The following is a 14297-nucleotide window of genomic DNA, read 5'->3' as shown; positions in this document are numbered from 1 at the left end:
GGGGGGTGGGGGGGGGGGGGGGGGGTGCCAGTAAAGTTGGGCGTGCAGTCCATTAAGAGAGTTTAAATACGTGCAAATACATTTAAATAGATGTAGCGCCTGTTCCAGGAGCAGTCCCAACTGCGGCCATTTTTAGGCCTTGATGAAGGGAGAACCGGCGCGGAGGTAGTCACGGATCACACTACTCACCTCATGCCCGACTTTACCAAGATTTTGCGCCCGATAAAGGGCACAACCTGATGGTAAAATTAGACCCTTAGTTACGGTAATACCTGTGGAGAGTCAATGTTTCAGACCTGAGCTAAGAAAATCTGAACCAGAAACAGGGAATACTGGAAAATCTCAGCAGGTCCAACAGCATCTGTAGAGAAAGAGAATAGAGCCAAAGCTTTGAGTCAGGGTGACCCTTCGCCACAGCATTTGCTTTTATCTTTGGTAGAGAATTTGATAGGTTTTCATAGATCATAGATCATAGAACCCTACAGTGCAGAAAGAGGCCCTTCGGCCCATTGAATCTGCACCGACCACAGTCCCACCAAAGTGGAGTTGTAGGGGTGGGGGGAGGGATGGTGTGTGTCTGGGGCAAGGACAAAAGGAAGGCCTGTGTTCAGGTGCATGTCTGGAGCGATCCAGTGGCAAAAGAATTAGCCTGAGGAGGTGATTGCTAGGCTATTAACCCCAGAAATTCAGCTAATGTTCTGGGGACCTGGGTTTGAATCCTGCCACGGGATTCAGTAAAAAATGTCTGGAATTAAAAATCTACTGATGACCATTGCCGATTGTCAGAAAAACCCATCTGTGTTAGTGTAAGCCTTACTTGAGACTAGTAATTAAACTCACTAACTAACACTCTCAAATGGCTAAGGCCCACAAGTCGATTTTCAGAAATTGAAGTCATGAGAAATTGCTTCTTTATGAAGACTGCTGCATCTTTGATTTGATTTATTATTGTCACATGTATTAGCATACAGTGAAAAGTATTGTTTCTTGCGTGCTACACCGACAATGCATACCATTCATAGAGAAGGAAATGAGAGAGTGCAGAATGTAGTGTTACGGTCATAGCTAGGGTGCAGAGAAAGATCAACTTAGTGCAAGGTAGGTCCATTCAAAAGTCTGACAGCAGCAGGGAAGAAGCTGATCTTGAGTTGGATGATACATGACCTCAGACTTTTGTATCTTTTTCCCGACGGAAGAAGGTGGAAGAGAGAATGTCCGGGGTGCCTGGGGTCCTCAATTATGCTGGCTGCTTAGCCGAGGTAATGGCAAGTGTAGAGTCAATGGGGAAATACATCCCACTCCCATTTGTGTCAGGTTCTTAGGTGGCATCTCCAGAATTGAGCTCTGACACCATTTTAGCTTAGGCATAGAGCGCTTGTGAATTTGCAAAAGTTCAAGCCCAAGTTAAACTTTCAACCCCACAACATCCTGCCTTTACCAGATCACTGTCTACATACCTACCTCTGTCACTGAAATGCTCCAAACTGGTCTATTTTGATGTTGGTTTCCCATCCTTATTCCTGCAGAAGTTTCAGTCCTTTCCCAGACTCTGCTTTCCCTACATAAAAGCAAATTACTTTGGATGCTGAAATCTTAAACCAGAAGAGAAAGCTTTGACAAAGGGTCATCTGGACAAGAAATATCAGCTCCTTGTTTTCTCTCCTCACAGATGCTGCCAGATCTGCTGAGATTTTCCAGCAGTTTCCCTTTTGGTCTCTGCTATCCCGAGCCTATCATACACCGTTCTGTGCTCCTCCAAATTTGACCCCGTTTCCCATTGGGCCAGCCTTGGCTGCTAGGCCTTCAGCTATCTGGCTGCTGAGCTCAAGAAGACAGTGTCTCAAAACTCTCTCTGTTCCTTTCAGATGCTCCTTAAAAATTACTTTGTAGACAAGATTTTTAGGGTTTTTGAAGGAGATATTCAGACTAACAGTGATTTTTGTTTGCCTAATTTTCCTTCTGTGAAGCACTTTGACACTTTGGAGGTACGATATAACTCTTTATTAAAGTTTACTTATTAGTGTCACAAGTAGGCTTACATTAACGCTGCAATGAAATTATTGTGAAAACCCCCTAGTCGCCACATTCCGGAGCCTGTTTGGGTACACTGAGGGAGAATTTAGCATGGCCAATGCACCTAACCAGTACATCTTTCAGACTGTGGGATGAAACCAGATCAACCGGAGGAAACCCACACAGACATGGGGAGAAAGTGCAAACCCCACACAGACAGTGACCCTAGCCAGGAATTGAACCCAGATCCCTGGCGCTGTGAGGCAGCAGTGCTAACCACTGTGCCACCGCGCTATCTTTGTTCTTACTGCTAACAGATCATTCTTCTCCCAGAGAAAGGAAACATTATTTTATGTGCTTCCTCGGAGGGTGATAGAGGGAGGTTGCCTCACATCCTTTAAAAAGTACCTGGATGAGCACTTGGCACATCATAACATTCAGAGCTACGCGGCATGTGCTGGCAGATGGGATTAGGTGGGAGTTCAGGTATTTCTAATGTGCCGGTGAGGACGCGATGGGCTGAAAGGCCTCTTCTGCACTGTGTGATTCTCTGATTTATTTCATAATCGTGTTTTCAGTAGGCTAATGTGTTTGTTCGAATCAGTGATCTTTTTTGTATTTCATGTAGCTGCTATTGTTCGATTCACTGTTAAATTCATGCTATTTTTTCCAGCTACAGTTCGAGGTCTCATAGGTGGTTAGCAGTATTTCCCAGCAGATGTCAGATGGTGACCGTTCTAATTGTGTATGTAGTACTGGCTGGCTGAATTGTCAGCTCAGGAGTAGCAATCGGCAGAGACGTGTTCACAGGTCATTTACATTATGTGCAAATACTTACTGGCTTCTTTTTAATCGCCTCTGAAGTAATGTCGCATTCTTACACATTCTCACTTGTTTTGCTTTAATCATTTTTTTTTTAAATTTGTGTTTAGATTTTACTGACTGATGCTCTCCAGGAGCAGGTGTGCGGAACGGAATTGCCAGTGGCTGTTTAACATTTCGAATGCTGAAAACAACTAAGGTAATTCATTGATTTCCATTCCTACAATTAACCTATTCATGGATGGAAGGACAGATAAAGAGGTTGTGCACAAAATTTGAATATCCAGATGTGTTTAGGGCAGCAACATTGAATAAACTGTTTAGCTTTCCATGGCCAGTATTTTGCATCACTTTAACTTGCTTCTACCCATCTCGTCAAGGATCAGGTCACTGATTCCACAGAGGTCATCTCCTGATTCTCCTGTTGATTGTCTTCTTGTTGGGTAGCTCTGGTTGTTTGCACAGAGAGGCTTGTTTATGGTGAATTAACTTAAATCAAACCCAATCAAAGAGACAATACAATCATTCTTTAATCTGTAAAAATACATTAAACCATTGCCAGAAAATTATTAATAAAACAAACAATCCTTCTGCTTTTTTGTTTTTCTTATCTATCATTCCTTTTGAATGCTTTGATGTAGAATATTTAAGGTAGAGAATTGTGAGGCTGTATTCCTTGTGTGTTGGGACTGGTGTAGATACATATATATTGGCTTCATGTTGGCATCACAACATTTAATCCCATCTCTCACCCACACTGGTGTCCATGTCACAATTTGATTTGATTTATTAATGTCACATGTATTAACATACAGTAAAAAGCAGTGTTTCTTGCACACTGTACAGACAAGGCATACCATTCACAGAGAAGGAAATGAGAGAGTGCAGACTGTAGTGTTACAGCTATAGCTAGGCTGTGGCGAAAGATAAACTTAATGCAAAGTCATTCAAAAGTCTGACAGCAGCTGGGAAGAAGCTGTTCTTGCCATGGTTGGGATGTGACCTCAGACTTTTGTATCTTTTCCCAATGGAAGAAGGTGGAAGAGAGAATGTCCGGGGTGTGTGGGGTCCTTAATTACGCTGGCTCTTTTGCCAAGGCAGTGGGAAGTGTAAACAGAGCCAATGGATGGGAGGCTGGTTTGCATGATGGATTGGGCTACCTCCACAAACTTTTGTAGTTCCTTGCAGCCTTGGGCAGAGCAGGAGCCCATACCAAGCTGTGGTACAACCAGAAAGAATGCTTTCTATTGTGCATATGTAAAAGTTGGTGACAGCCGTAGCTGATATGCCAAATTTCCTTTGTTTTCTGAGAAAATAAAGGTGTTGGTGGGTTTTCTTAACTGTAGTGACAGCATAGGGGACCAGGATAGGTTGTTGGTGATCTGGACACCTAAAAACATGAAGCTCTCATCCCTTTCTACTTCATCCCGATTGATTTAGACAGGGGGCATGGTCTTCTTTATGTTTCCTGAAGTCGATGACAATCTCCTTCAATGTCTTCCTGATTGTATTCTTGGGAAAATATTTGCCAAAATATCGCTCTTATTAAAGGTGGCACCATGGTTAGCACTGCTGCCTCACAGCACCAAGGGCCAGGGTTCAATTCCGGCCTTGGATGATGGTCTGTGTAGAGTTTGCCCGTTATCCCTGTGTCTGCATGGGTTTCCTCCGGGTGCTCCAGTTTCCTTCAAAGATGTGCAGATTAGGCAGATTAGACATGGGTGGTATGCTCTTTTGGAGAGTCAGTGTAGACTTGATGGGCTGAATGGCCTCCTTCTACACAGTCAGGGATTCAATGGTTTGTAAAGAGAGAAGAGTTACCCATCATCTTGGTTACAATGGTGACACTTGCAAATAGCAATTTAATGTCACGTTATTTGTTTACAAGTGAAAGGAAGATTCCTCTTTTGAAGGCCGCATCTCTTTAAACGCTTTATCAACAGGGAAATCACAGTGAAGACTTATCAAGGTCAACATCAAACTGAAGCAACAGTTGTTGAGGTACAGTTAATAAGCCAGCCAGTGTGCATCACAAAGCTTATTATTTTAATAGCAATCATAACAATTTGCATTTATATAGAGTTTGTCTCATAAAAGAAATCCCTGAGTGCTTTAGGAGGCAGCGAAGCAGAGAGTAAATAGGAAGTGGAAGGGGAAGAATGTAAATCCCAGGCCACTGGAAGATTCTTTAGGAGACCGAATGAAGGCAGGCAGCTAGGTAGAAAAGCCAAAGTAGTTTGAAGAAAAAATAGTAGAACATACGTCCAGAAGATTATCCTTCTGTGTGTTGGAGCTGAGTGAGTTGAGAATGGGTAGGCAGCCTAGATTTAATTGAGCACAGTGCGCTTGCAAAAACATATGGGTTTGAAAGTCAATTCTGAGAAGTTGACTGAGAATATTGAAGTCAGTTTTTCTGGAAGACAAGAAGGGAGATTTTAAATCCTACTCGTGGGCCCGGAGAATTCAGCCCCGGGCCCAACTAATAGGATTTAAATGGAATTTTAACTATTTACATCAGCTCCGTGCTGATTTCGGGTGCGGAGCTGTGACTCCGGAAATCCTGCCCCCAGAGATGTGAGGAGGCTGTGGTGCCCTGCGGGGAGCTCGCTAAACAGACTCCGCTGATGTCTCCTGGCACGTTGCTTTGTTAGAACAGCGCAGTGAGCTGGGAGGATCGCTCCAAAGTCCCATCCTACTACCACTTATTTTCATGGATGTAAATAACCAAATAAGCCATTTTTCTCGACTGCATTATCTGCTGTTTGTAATTGGGTTTGTGAGAATACTGCGAACCCATTAACATAGTGAGTGCATTGCTAGAGTTCACGCTTTTGAAAAAATACTCCATGGAATATTATGTCTAAGCACTTAGAAGTGATTCAGTTGAGGTAAAGCTAAGGTGCAGCGGTTGAACATGTGGAAAATGTCTGAGTAAACTACTAACAATGGCAACGTGACCAAGACATCCAATGGTAGCACTGCGGCTACGTTATTGGAGTTCAAATCCCATCATGGCATCTGGACAATTTAAACTGAGTTCACCAAATTAATCTGCAACTAAAACTCAAAGACTAGACTCTGTAAAGACACTGGGTTATTGCAAAATCTCATCTGATTCACTCAGACCCATCAGGGAAGGAAATCTACTGTGCTGAAGCATTCTGGCCCACACCTACAGCCCACAGCAATATGATTGACTCTTAACTACCCTCTGAAATGGCCTAGCAAGCTATTTCATTATCAGAAACTGCAACGGAGAAATTGGATAAGAACATCAGAAATAGGAGCAGGAGTAGGCCATCTAGCCCTTCGAGCCTGCCCCGCCATTCAATAAGATCACGGCTGATCTGAAGTGGATCAGTTCCACTTTCCCGCTTTCTCCCCATAACCCTTAATTCCCTTGTCTATCAGAAACCTATCTCTTTGTGACTTAAATATATTTAGTGAGGTAGCCTCCACCACTTCAATGGGCAGAGAATTCCAGAGATTCACCACCCTTTGAGTGAAGAAGTTCCTCCTCAACTCTGATCTAAACTGCCCCCCACTTATCTAGAGGCTGTGCCCTCTAGTCCTGCTATCCTTTCTGAGCGGGAAGAATCTCTCTACCTCTACCCTATCCATCCCCTTCATTATCTTATACGTCTCTATAAGATCCCCCCTCACCCTTCTAAACTCCAACGAGTGCAGACCCAGTCTATTCAATCTCTCTTCATAGGCCAACCCCCTCATCAGAATGAAGTGACTCTGATTACGTGGCATTGACTTAGGCAGGAGACACAACAAGTGCAATCTGAATTGATGCTGCAAAGTTCTCCTCATTAACATCCAGGAATTTGTGCACCAGACTAACCAAGGAACAGCCTGAAATAATTTTACTCACAGAATTTTGAGGGTGATTTTCCCAGCGCAGCCGGCTGGGAGACTCAAGCGGAGGTTGTTTCTCGGGTTCCCTGCTGGGTGCCACAACTTGCACAAGTCTCCAGCTGCCAGACTTCAGGTGCCATCAAATCCTCGCCAGAAATCGGTACGGAGCTGCAATAATTTATGTAAATGACAATTTAAATATATTTTACATATCATTAGCAGGCCCAAGACTGAAGTCTCTGGGCTCACTAGATTCTTCCCTAGTGGGGAGCATGTGGGCCCGACTCTGCTGGAGTGAAGGAAGGCCATTGAGGCCAGGGTTGAAGGTTGCCCATTGGGCATTGTCACCTTGGCAGTGCCAGCCTGACACCCACCCCCCCCCAGCACTGCCCAAGAGGTGAAGTGCCAATGCTCAATGCCCAGGGGCTGGGAATTAGGAGATCAGAGCTGATGGGAGGTGTGGTTGCAAAGGCTGGCCCAGACATGTTCAGGGGGCCGGGTTCGGGCTGTGGAGGGGTTGGAGGGGCAGCAATGCAGGGTCACGGGACCGACCAGCGATCGGGAGGGTGGCAGAGTGGAGTCACTGCATAGGCTGGGAGTGTTCTCGGTGCTGACAGATCGGCGCGTGCGCAGTGGCTCACTCAGCACTATGCTGCCGGCCTCTCCAGCGGGAATAGGCCCCGCATCTCCATTTTCAGCGTGATTTGTGCTAATGCACTCTGTAGTGCACATTTTGAAAATCTCACTGAAAAAAGCAGCATGATTCACTCCAGTTTTTATGTGAATTAGACACTTAGGATTTATTTTGGGGAGAAGTGGACCCCCCGACCCGATATCTTTCAGACAATGGCCTGGATTTTCACCGAGTCAGTGTGTTTGAGTTTGTCCCGGTTCCAGGATTATGGACCCCATTCCCAGATTGTGTGGTTTTCAGGAGTGCCTTTGATGATTGCTGGCTGGTTCTGGTCAAAGGCCTACACGTGGCACTCACAGCCTGGCTGGCTCCACTGTAGAGGCAACCATGTCCTCCTCCTCTGTCATTCTCCTGGAGTCAGGCCAGGTTTTTAAAAAGCTGTGGTTCCCGGCCCTTCAGAGGAATCGTAGACACCAGTCTGCTGATGGTGCCTTTTAAAGGGAGAAATCAAATGTCCTCCTCGTGCTCCCTATGCCAGACTGTGACCCCCCCCACCCATCCCTATGGCCTCACATGCCAATCTAGGCCCTTCCACCCACGCCACACTATCCACTGTTGGGACATGAGCTGTTGTCATTGTCTCCGAGGTCAAACACCTTCTTCCCAGTAAAAAAAAACAGGTGGCCCCTTCAACAATCAAACCGTCCAGACCTCAGCACAGGTCATTGCATCACCCTATTAATTTTACCCTATCATAAACACACTGTTCTCAGACATAACAACCTCATCATCTTCCTCAGTTCTGTTGGAGGCAGGTCCAACCCAGGCACCATGGGTAAGAGTCGGAGGGAGGTCCCTGATCCACCCCAGCCTAGATCGGGGATCAAACCCCATGCAGCTCCTGAGCATGTTTCCCAGCACTTGAAGGACACAACAGAACACAAAGGGCCCAATTTTACTGTCAAGTTGAGCCCATTTTTACGGGCAAAAGCTTGATAAAGTTGAGCATGAGGTGAGTTATGTGGCCTGTGTGTGTCCCTTCTTTACCGAAGGCCCGAAAATGGCCACGATCGGGACCAGGCACAATGGCCATTAAATGTATTTTCATGCATTTCAATTGACTTAATGAGCTGCACATCCAAATTTACCAGCACTTCCCCCTTTACCACCACGTTCGTCCATCCGGAATCGGTGCGAAACAGACATGGTCTGCAAAGGTCCAATTTGGGCACTCCAGTTAGTGAGGAGGTAAGTGCTGAGTGTCCGATGGCTCTCCGCTTGAGATTGGTGGGCAGAGGGGGAGGGAAGTCCGCTGCCACTCTGCCTGAGATCAGTGAGGGGGAAGCGGGATGGGCCTGCGATCGGTCTGGCTGGTGGGGAGGTGGGGAAATAAGGGGGTCAGTAAGGTTATTTCATTTATTGTAATTATTCGGCAAGTTAAACAAAGGGACATAAAATGCACAATGGGGATTTAGCATAATGGCTTTGAGCTGCAAGATTATTTAAATTGAGATCTTGACTGAAGTTTTGTTAATAGCGTGAGAGGAAACCCAGCCATCTCCCCATAAGGTCGAGCAATAGTAACAAACTCTTCATTCCGAGGGAATGTTTAGGATGATCCATCAGCAAGTGTAATGGAGGCAAAAACATTCAAACTGGGACTGCAACAAAAGCATTGGCACTTAGTTTTGGTTGGACAAATTATTTGAACTCATCCTTGAAATGTTTTAGTGAGTTCAATAGAAGAGGAATACAAGTTATGATCCCAGTTGATGTTATAACTGTACGAGAAGATCCCAGAATGGAACCCAGGCTCAAAGCCCATAATTTTTACTTTTTAAATCAACCATAAAGGAGCAGAGTCACAGGACTGCTAATTAGTTCTAACGAGAAGAAAAAAATTATTAAACATCACCAATTGGATTGTCGTACAATACTCCATTATTCCTCCCTTAGCCTAATAAATACAACAGATTTAAAGATTAACATGGATGACGTAGAACATTTGAAGCAATAGTCTCATTAGCTCACAAAATCCCTTGGGTGCACACAAGATGATTGTGGTCAAATACACACACTCCTCCCTGCACCCAAGTTAGTGTCTATGGATTTCTCCTCAGAAACTTCCCAGATGACTGTCACCTGAGACTTTCCAAATTCCGCTCCCAAAACATGCTTTAAAACCATTTCTCATAGTAATACTTTCACTTAGTGATTTGCATTGTAGGATTCAATCCAGATTTTACAATTGACACTTTTAAACAAAGCTTCCATTCTACATTTACAGGCTTTTTCACCAACACGTTTAAGATTTAATTATCCTGACTGCTGTCCAAAAAGCTACAATTGCTTTAAATTCCAATTCTCAAATTCTGATTAAAATTACGTCAAATGCTTAGCTACCTTTGAATGCCCATTGCCCCACTTTAAATCTAGTTAAATGCAATTGTCTCTTTAACTCAGAGCCCTTTGTTTAATATTCCTTAATTCCTTCTGAACAATATCTTGGCCTCTGTTCTCCTAACTCTATTTGTCTGAAAACTTTGTTCTGTCCCAATTCCCTGGTTATCTGGACTGTATCTTTTGTCTTAGGTCACCAACATTTTTGCAACTCTCTGATCCTGTCTAGTTTCTTCTAGCCGAGACTTGTTCAGACCTCCCTGAACTGTCTCCAGCTGCTCTATCTTCCAACTAAAACTAAGAACAAATAAAGCATTTCTTTTCCCCCTGGGAAGTGGGCTTCCTGTTGTCAAGCAGTGCCACAACTATTATTTATTCTACATGCCGTATACCTCTCTAAGCACAGTAGAACCCTAGTGTCAATTGAAACCAACCCTCATACATATTCATGCCTTTTTCCAGCATGAATCAATCTATAGGTTTCTTCCAGGCACAGAAACATTGAAGGAAACCCACCTAAAACCATACCTTATGTTTAGTGATTATTTATACTAAATCCTAAACCTTTAGTTTGCTAACACACATGATAAATTGTTTTGAAAGTAAAAAAGTTGTATAACACTTATTTCCCAATTTGGTTTTTTGGCATTAATCAATGTTTTCTTTAAAGAAAAGTGTTGCAGTGTTCTGGGGAACTTAAACAGTTCCTACATTCAGCGACCTATTTGCTGCTGTTGTCAGAATTTAATTGCAGTCATGAATTTTAGTCAGTATTTCATTACAACTTGGGAACTTGTTTTTAAGACTTTTCAGCTATACTTATCTTGAAATAAAAAGACTTGAATAAATTGAATGTCCCAGTGGCAAAACATTTTGGTGTACTAATGAACTGTGCTACGGAGTCTGACATCAATAATGTAGTTTTGTGATATCCCCCGCGGTGGGACTGGGCTTAGACAGGATGTCAGATGCTGACTGGAGGCGAGGTGTGTTCCCGCAAGTGGAGAGCTTGAAGGACAAGTCAACTTCAGCTGTGTCTGTGCCAATGCCAACAGCTGCTAAAACAGCAGCATTGGCCAGAGGCCAGGTCACCTGCCCACCCTGCTGTTCAGGGAATGGCACATTGCATTAGGGCACTTAGAAAAGGTTACTCGGACAATGGAAAGATTATGTGCTTTCTAAATAGACTGCATTAACAACGCATGACTCATCTCAAATATGTTTGTGTTGAGGTGCGTAGTAGACACACAATCCTGAATGATTCTGTTCTTTTGGTATGGAATGCGCCATATCATCAAGTGACTGGTTCTTTTCTCTTCGGCTTTCTTTCTCTCTCTCATTGTTTTTTTCTTTGTCATTTCCAACAGTTTTATTTATCCAGTTACCGCACTGTGCTCATGATTATATCTCAAACTGGTTGAGTGGAACTGAAAATGCAATGTTTTGCAGATTGCAAATCTAGAAATTATTCAAGTGTTTACTCAGTATCCATGGCTGGCAAAATGACACAGTGGTTAGCGCTGCTGCTTCACAGCGTTAGGGACACGGGTTCAGTTCCCGGCTTGGTTTTCTGTCTGTGTTCTCCCCGTGTCTGCGTGGGTTTCCTCCTGGTGTTCCGGTTTTCTCCCACAGTATGAAAGACGTGCTGGTTAGGTATATTGGCTGTGCAAAATTCCCCCACAGTGTACCCGAACAGACACCAGACTTTGGCGACTAGGGGATTTTCGCAGTAACTTCATTGTTGTGTGAAAGTAAGCTTTCTTGTGGCTATGAATAAACTTTAATGATTTACTCCCAGGAACAGAGAGATTTGGGACTACAACTTATGCTTCAATTTTAATATAAGGGGAGGCAGTGGTATAATGGATTGTCAGTAGACTTGTAATTCAGGGGCCCTTCACAAGATTGGGAGAACCCAGGTTCGAATCCTGCCACAGCAGATGGTGAAATTTGAATTCAATAAAAAAAATCTGGAATTAAATGTCTAATGATGACCATGAAACCATTTTCGATTGTCGCACATACCCATCTGGTTCACTAATGTCATAGAGTCATAGAGGTTTATAGTGTGGAAACAGGCCCTTTGGCCCAACTTGTCCATACTATCCTTTTTTTAAACCCCTAAACTAATCACACATTCCTCTATACCTGTCTTACCCATGTAACTATCTAAATGCTTTTTAAAAGACAAAATTGTACCCGCCTCTATTACCACCTCTGGCAGCTTGTTCCAGACACTCACCACCCACTGTATGAAAAAATTGCCCCTCTGGACACTTTTGTATTTCTCCCCTCTTACCTTAAAACTATGCCGTCTAGTTTTAGGCTTCCCAACCTTTGGGAAAATATATTGACTATCTACCTTGTCTTTGCCCCTCATTATTTTATAGACCTCTAGAAGATCACCCCTCAGCTTCCTACATTCCAGAGAAAAAAGTTCCAGTCTACTCAGCCTCTACTTATAACTCAAATCATCATGTCTCGGTGGCATATTAGTAAATCTTTTCTGCACTTTTTCTAGTTTAATAATATTTTTTCTCTAACATAGTGATACCTTTTCTGTACACAGTATTCCAAGTGTGGCCTTACCAATGTCTTGTACAACTTTAATAAAGTGTCCCAACTCCTGTATTCAATGTTCTGACCAATGAAATTAAGCATGTTGAATGTCTTCTTCACCATTCTGCTCACCTGTGACTCCACTTTCAAGGAGCTATGAACATGAATCCTTAGATCTCTTTGTTCTGTAACTCTCCCCAGTGCTGTACCATTAATTGAGTAAATCCTGCCCTGGTTCAATCTACCAAAATGCATCACCTTGAATTTATCTAAATTAAACTCTATCTGCCATTCGTCAGCTCACTGGCCCAATTGGGTGTCGCTGGCTAGGCGCATTTATTGCCCATTCCTAATTGCCTGAGGGCAGTTGAGAGTCAACCACATTGCTGTGGTTTTGGAGTCACATGTAGGCCAGACCAGGTAAGGATGACAGTTTTACTTCCAAGGACATTAGTGAACCAGATGGGTTTATGTTCTTATGTTCTTATGTTTCCCCGGCAAGCGACATTACTTTCTTGGTCATCAATTGACTTTAATTCCAGGTGTTTTTTATTGAATTCAAATTCAGCCAGCTGTCGTGGGGAGATTCAAACCTGGGTCCCTGCAACATTCATTGAGTTTCTGAATTAATAGCCTAGCGATAATCCCACTAGGCCATCGCCTCCCTATAGGACTCTTGCCATAGGGCTTTATAAATACTAAGACTAATATTGAGATTAATGCTCATAGACTTTAAACACTAAGCTTCTTGCACTGATTGATACATAACTATAGCACAAAGACATTTTGGAAATCCACTACTCACCAATCATGCAGTTGTAATAATTCTTTAAAATCCTGAAACTAAATTATGAAAGCTTGATGACCTTCATTGCGGTTTGCCTCATTGTTGCCACTGGTTGAAGCGCTCCAAATGTTACCTTATCTTCAGACATGAGGTGTTCTTAGTTTCTGTGTGATTTCTAGCCAGGAAGATGATCGTAATCTATTTTTGAATCAATGCTCTATGGTCATACCATAAATTGCACAGATTAAATGACCCTTGTTTATTACAGAACAACAAAGAAGAAATGAAGGTACAGCTGGTCATTTATTCCTATGACAGAATTTTATCACAGTGCCAAATTTGTATTTGGAATATCTGAAAATAAATTCTGCTTTACCAATGATATAGAAATATATTTCCATTAATTATTACCCAGATGAACAACCTTTTATATACATTTTGTTGCATCTCTTTTTAAGCATCATTCCTGTCAACGCCAGTTCATCTGTTGGAGACTCCTGGATCAACTCCTCGCCTACTGAACTTCCCATTCATTACATGCCTAGCTATTGACCACTGGTGAGCAGCGGGAAAGTTACATGGACACATTATGGACTCTTGAGCCTAAACATTGTAAATGAATGCAACAGCATGAAGGAAAATGATGTGTGTAGTTGGAAAAAATCAGCTTCCGCAAGCCTCAAGAGCAATTTGTGGGAATGATAAGTCCAGGTCTAAGATCCTAACCGTGAATGCCCAGGAAGTAGCAAGGAACAAGAATTACATTTGTGAGCTTTTATTACTGCTACCAGAAATGGTTGGCATGAAATAGTACCAGCATATGGAAGATTTGAACAACTACCCTGAAAGCTCATTATTGTAATTCTAGCAATTTACGAGCAACTGCATTCTTTGCAGCCAAATGTGGAAACTATTCTGCTCTGCCAATGAACCAAGTTATTAATTAAATCAAAGCAAAATACCGTGCACGCTGAAATAAAAACAGAAAATGCTGGAAAAACTCAGCAGGTCTGGCAGCATCTGTGGAGAGAGAAGCAGAGCTGGTGGCTGGAATTTTACCCTTTGTTTTCAGAGGCTGGAATTCTCTGGCCTCCAACCTGGGTGACCGTCCGTCAGAAAGGGAATTTCAGAAGGGCTTTTATGCCAGTGGGATTTTCCTGATCGATTGCCCCTTCCCCCCCAATGACATGAAGGGGATCATGATTTTAAAGATAGGAA

The 14297-nt window shown here is 43.2% G+C and overlaps 1 protein-coding gene across 3 annotated transcripts in view; it reads left to right on the top strand.

Annotated features, from left to right (window-relative positions):
- Nucleotides 1–14297, top strand: part of LOC145344395 (leucine-rich repeat-containing protein 4C-like) — a 1050741-nt gene that overhangs the window by 205330 nt on the left and 831114 nt on the right. For all 3 annotated transcript variants that reach the window (XM_080191523.1, XM_080191521.1, XM_080191522.1), the window contains exon 2: nucleotides 2946–3034. The gene's annotated coding sequence lies outside the window, so the exon portion shown is untranslated. The remainder of the gene's footprint in view (nucleotides 1–2945; nucleotides 3035–14297) is intronic.

Source organism: Carcharhinus amblyrhynchos, chromosome 6, assembly GCF_965287045.1.
Source record: "Carcharhinus amblyrhynchos chromosome 6, sCarAmb.v2.hapA, whole genome shotgun sequence".
Lineage (NCBI taxonomy): Eukaryota > Metazoa > Chordata > Chondrichthyes > Carcharhiniformes > Carcharhinidae > Carcharhinus > Carcharhinus amblyrhynchos.
Note: the sequence above shows the minus strand (reverse complement) of the source record. Positions and strands in the feature narration are given on the sequence as shown.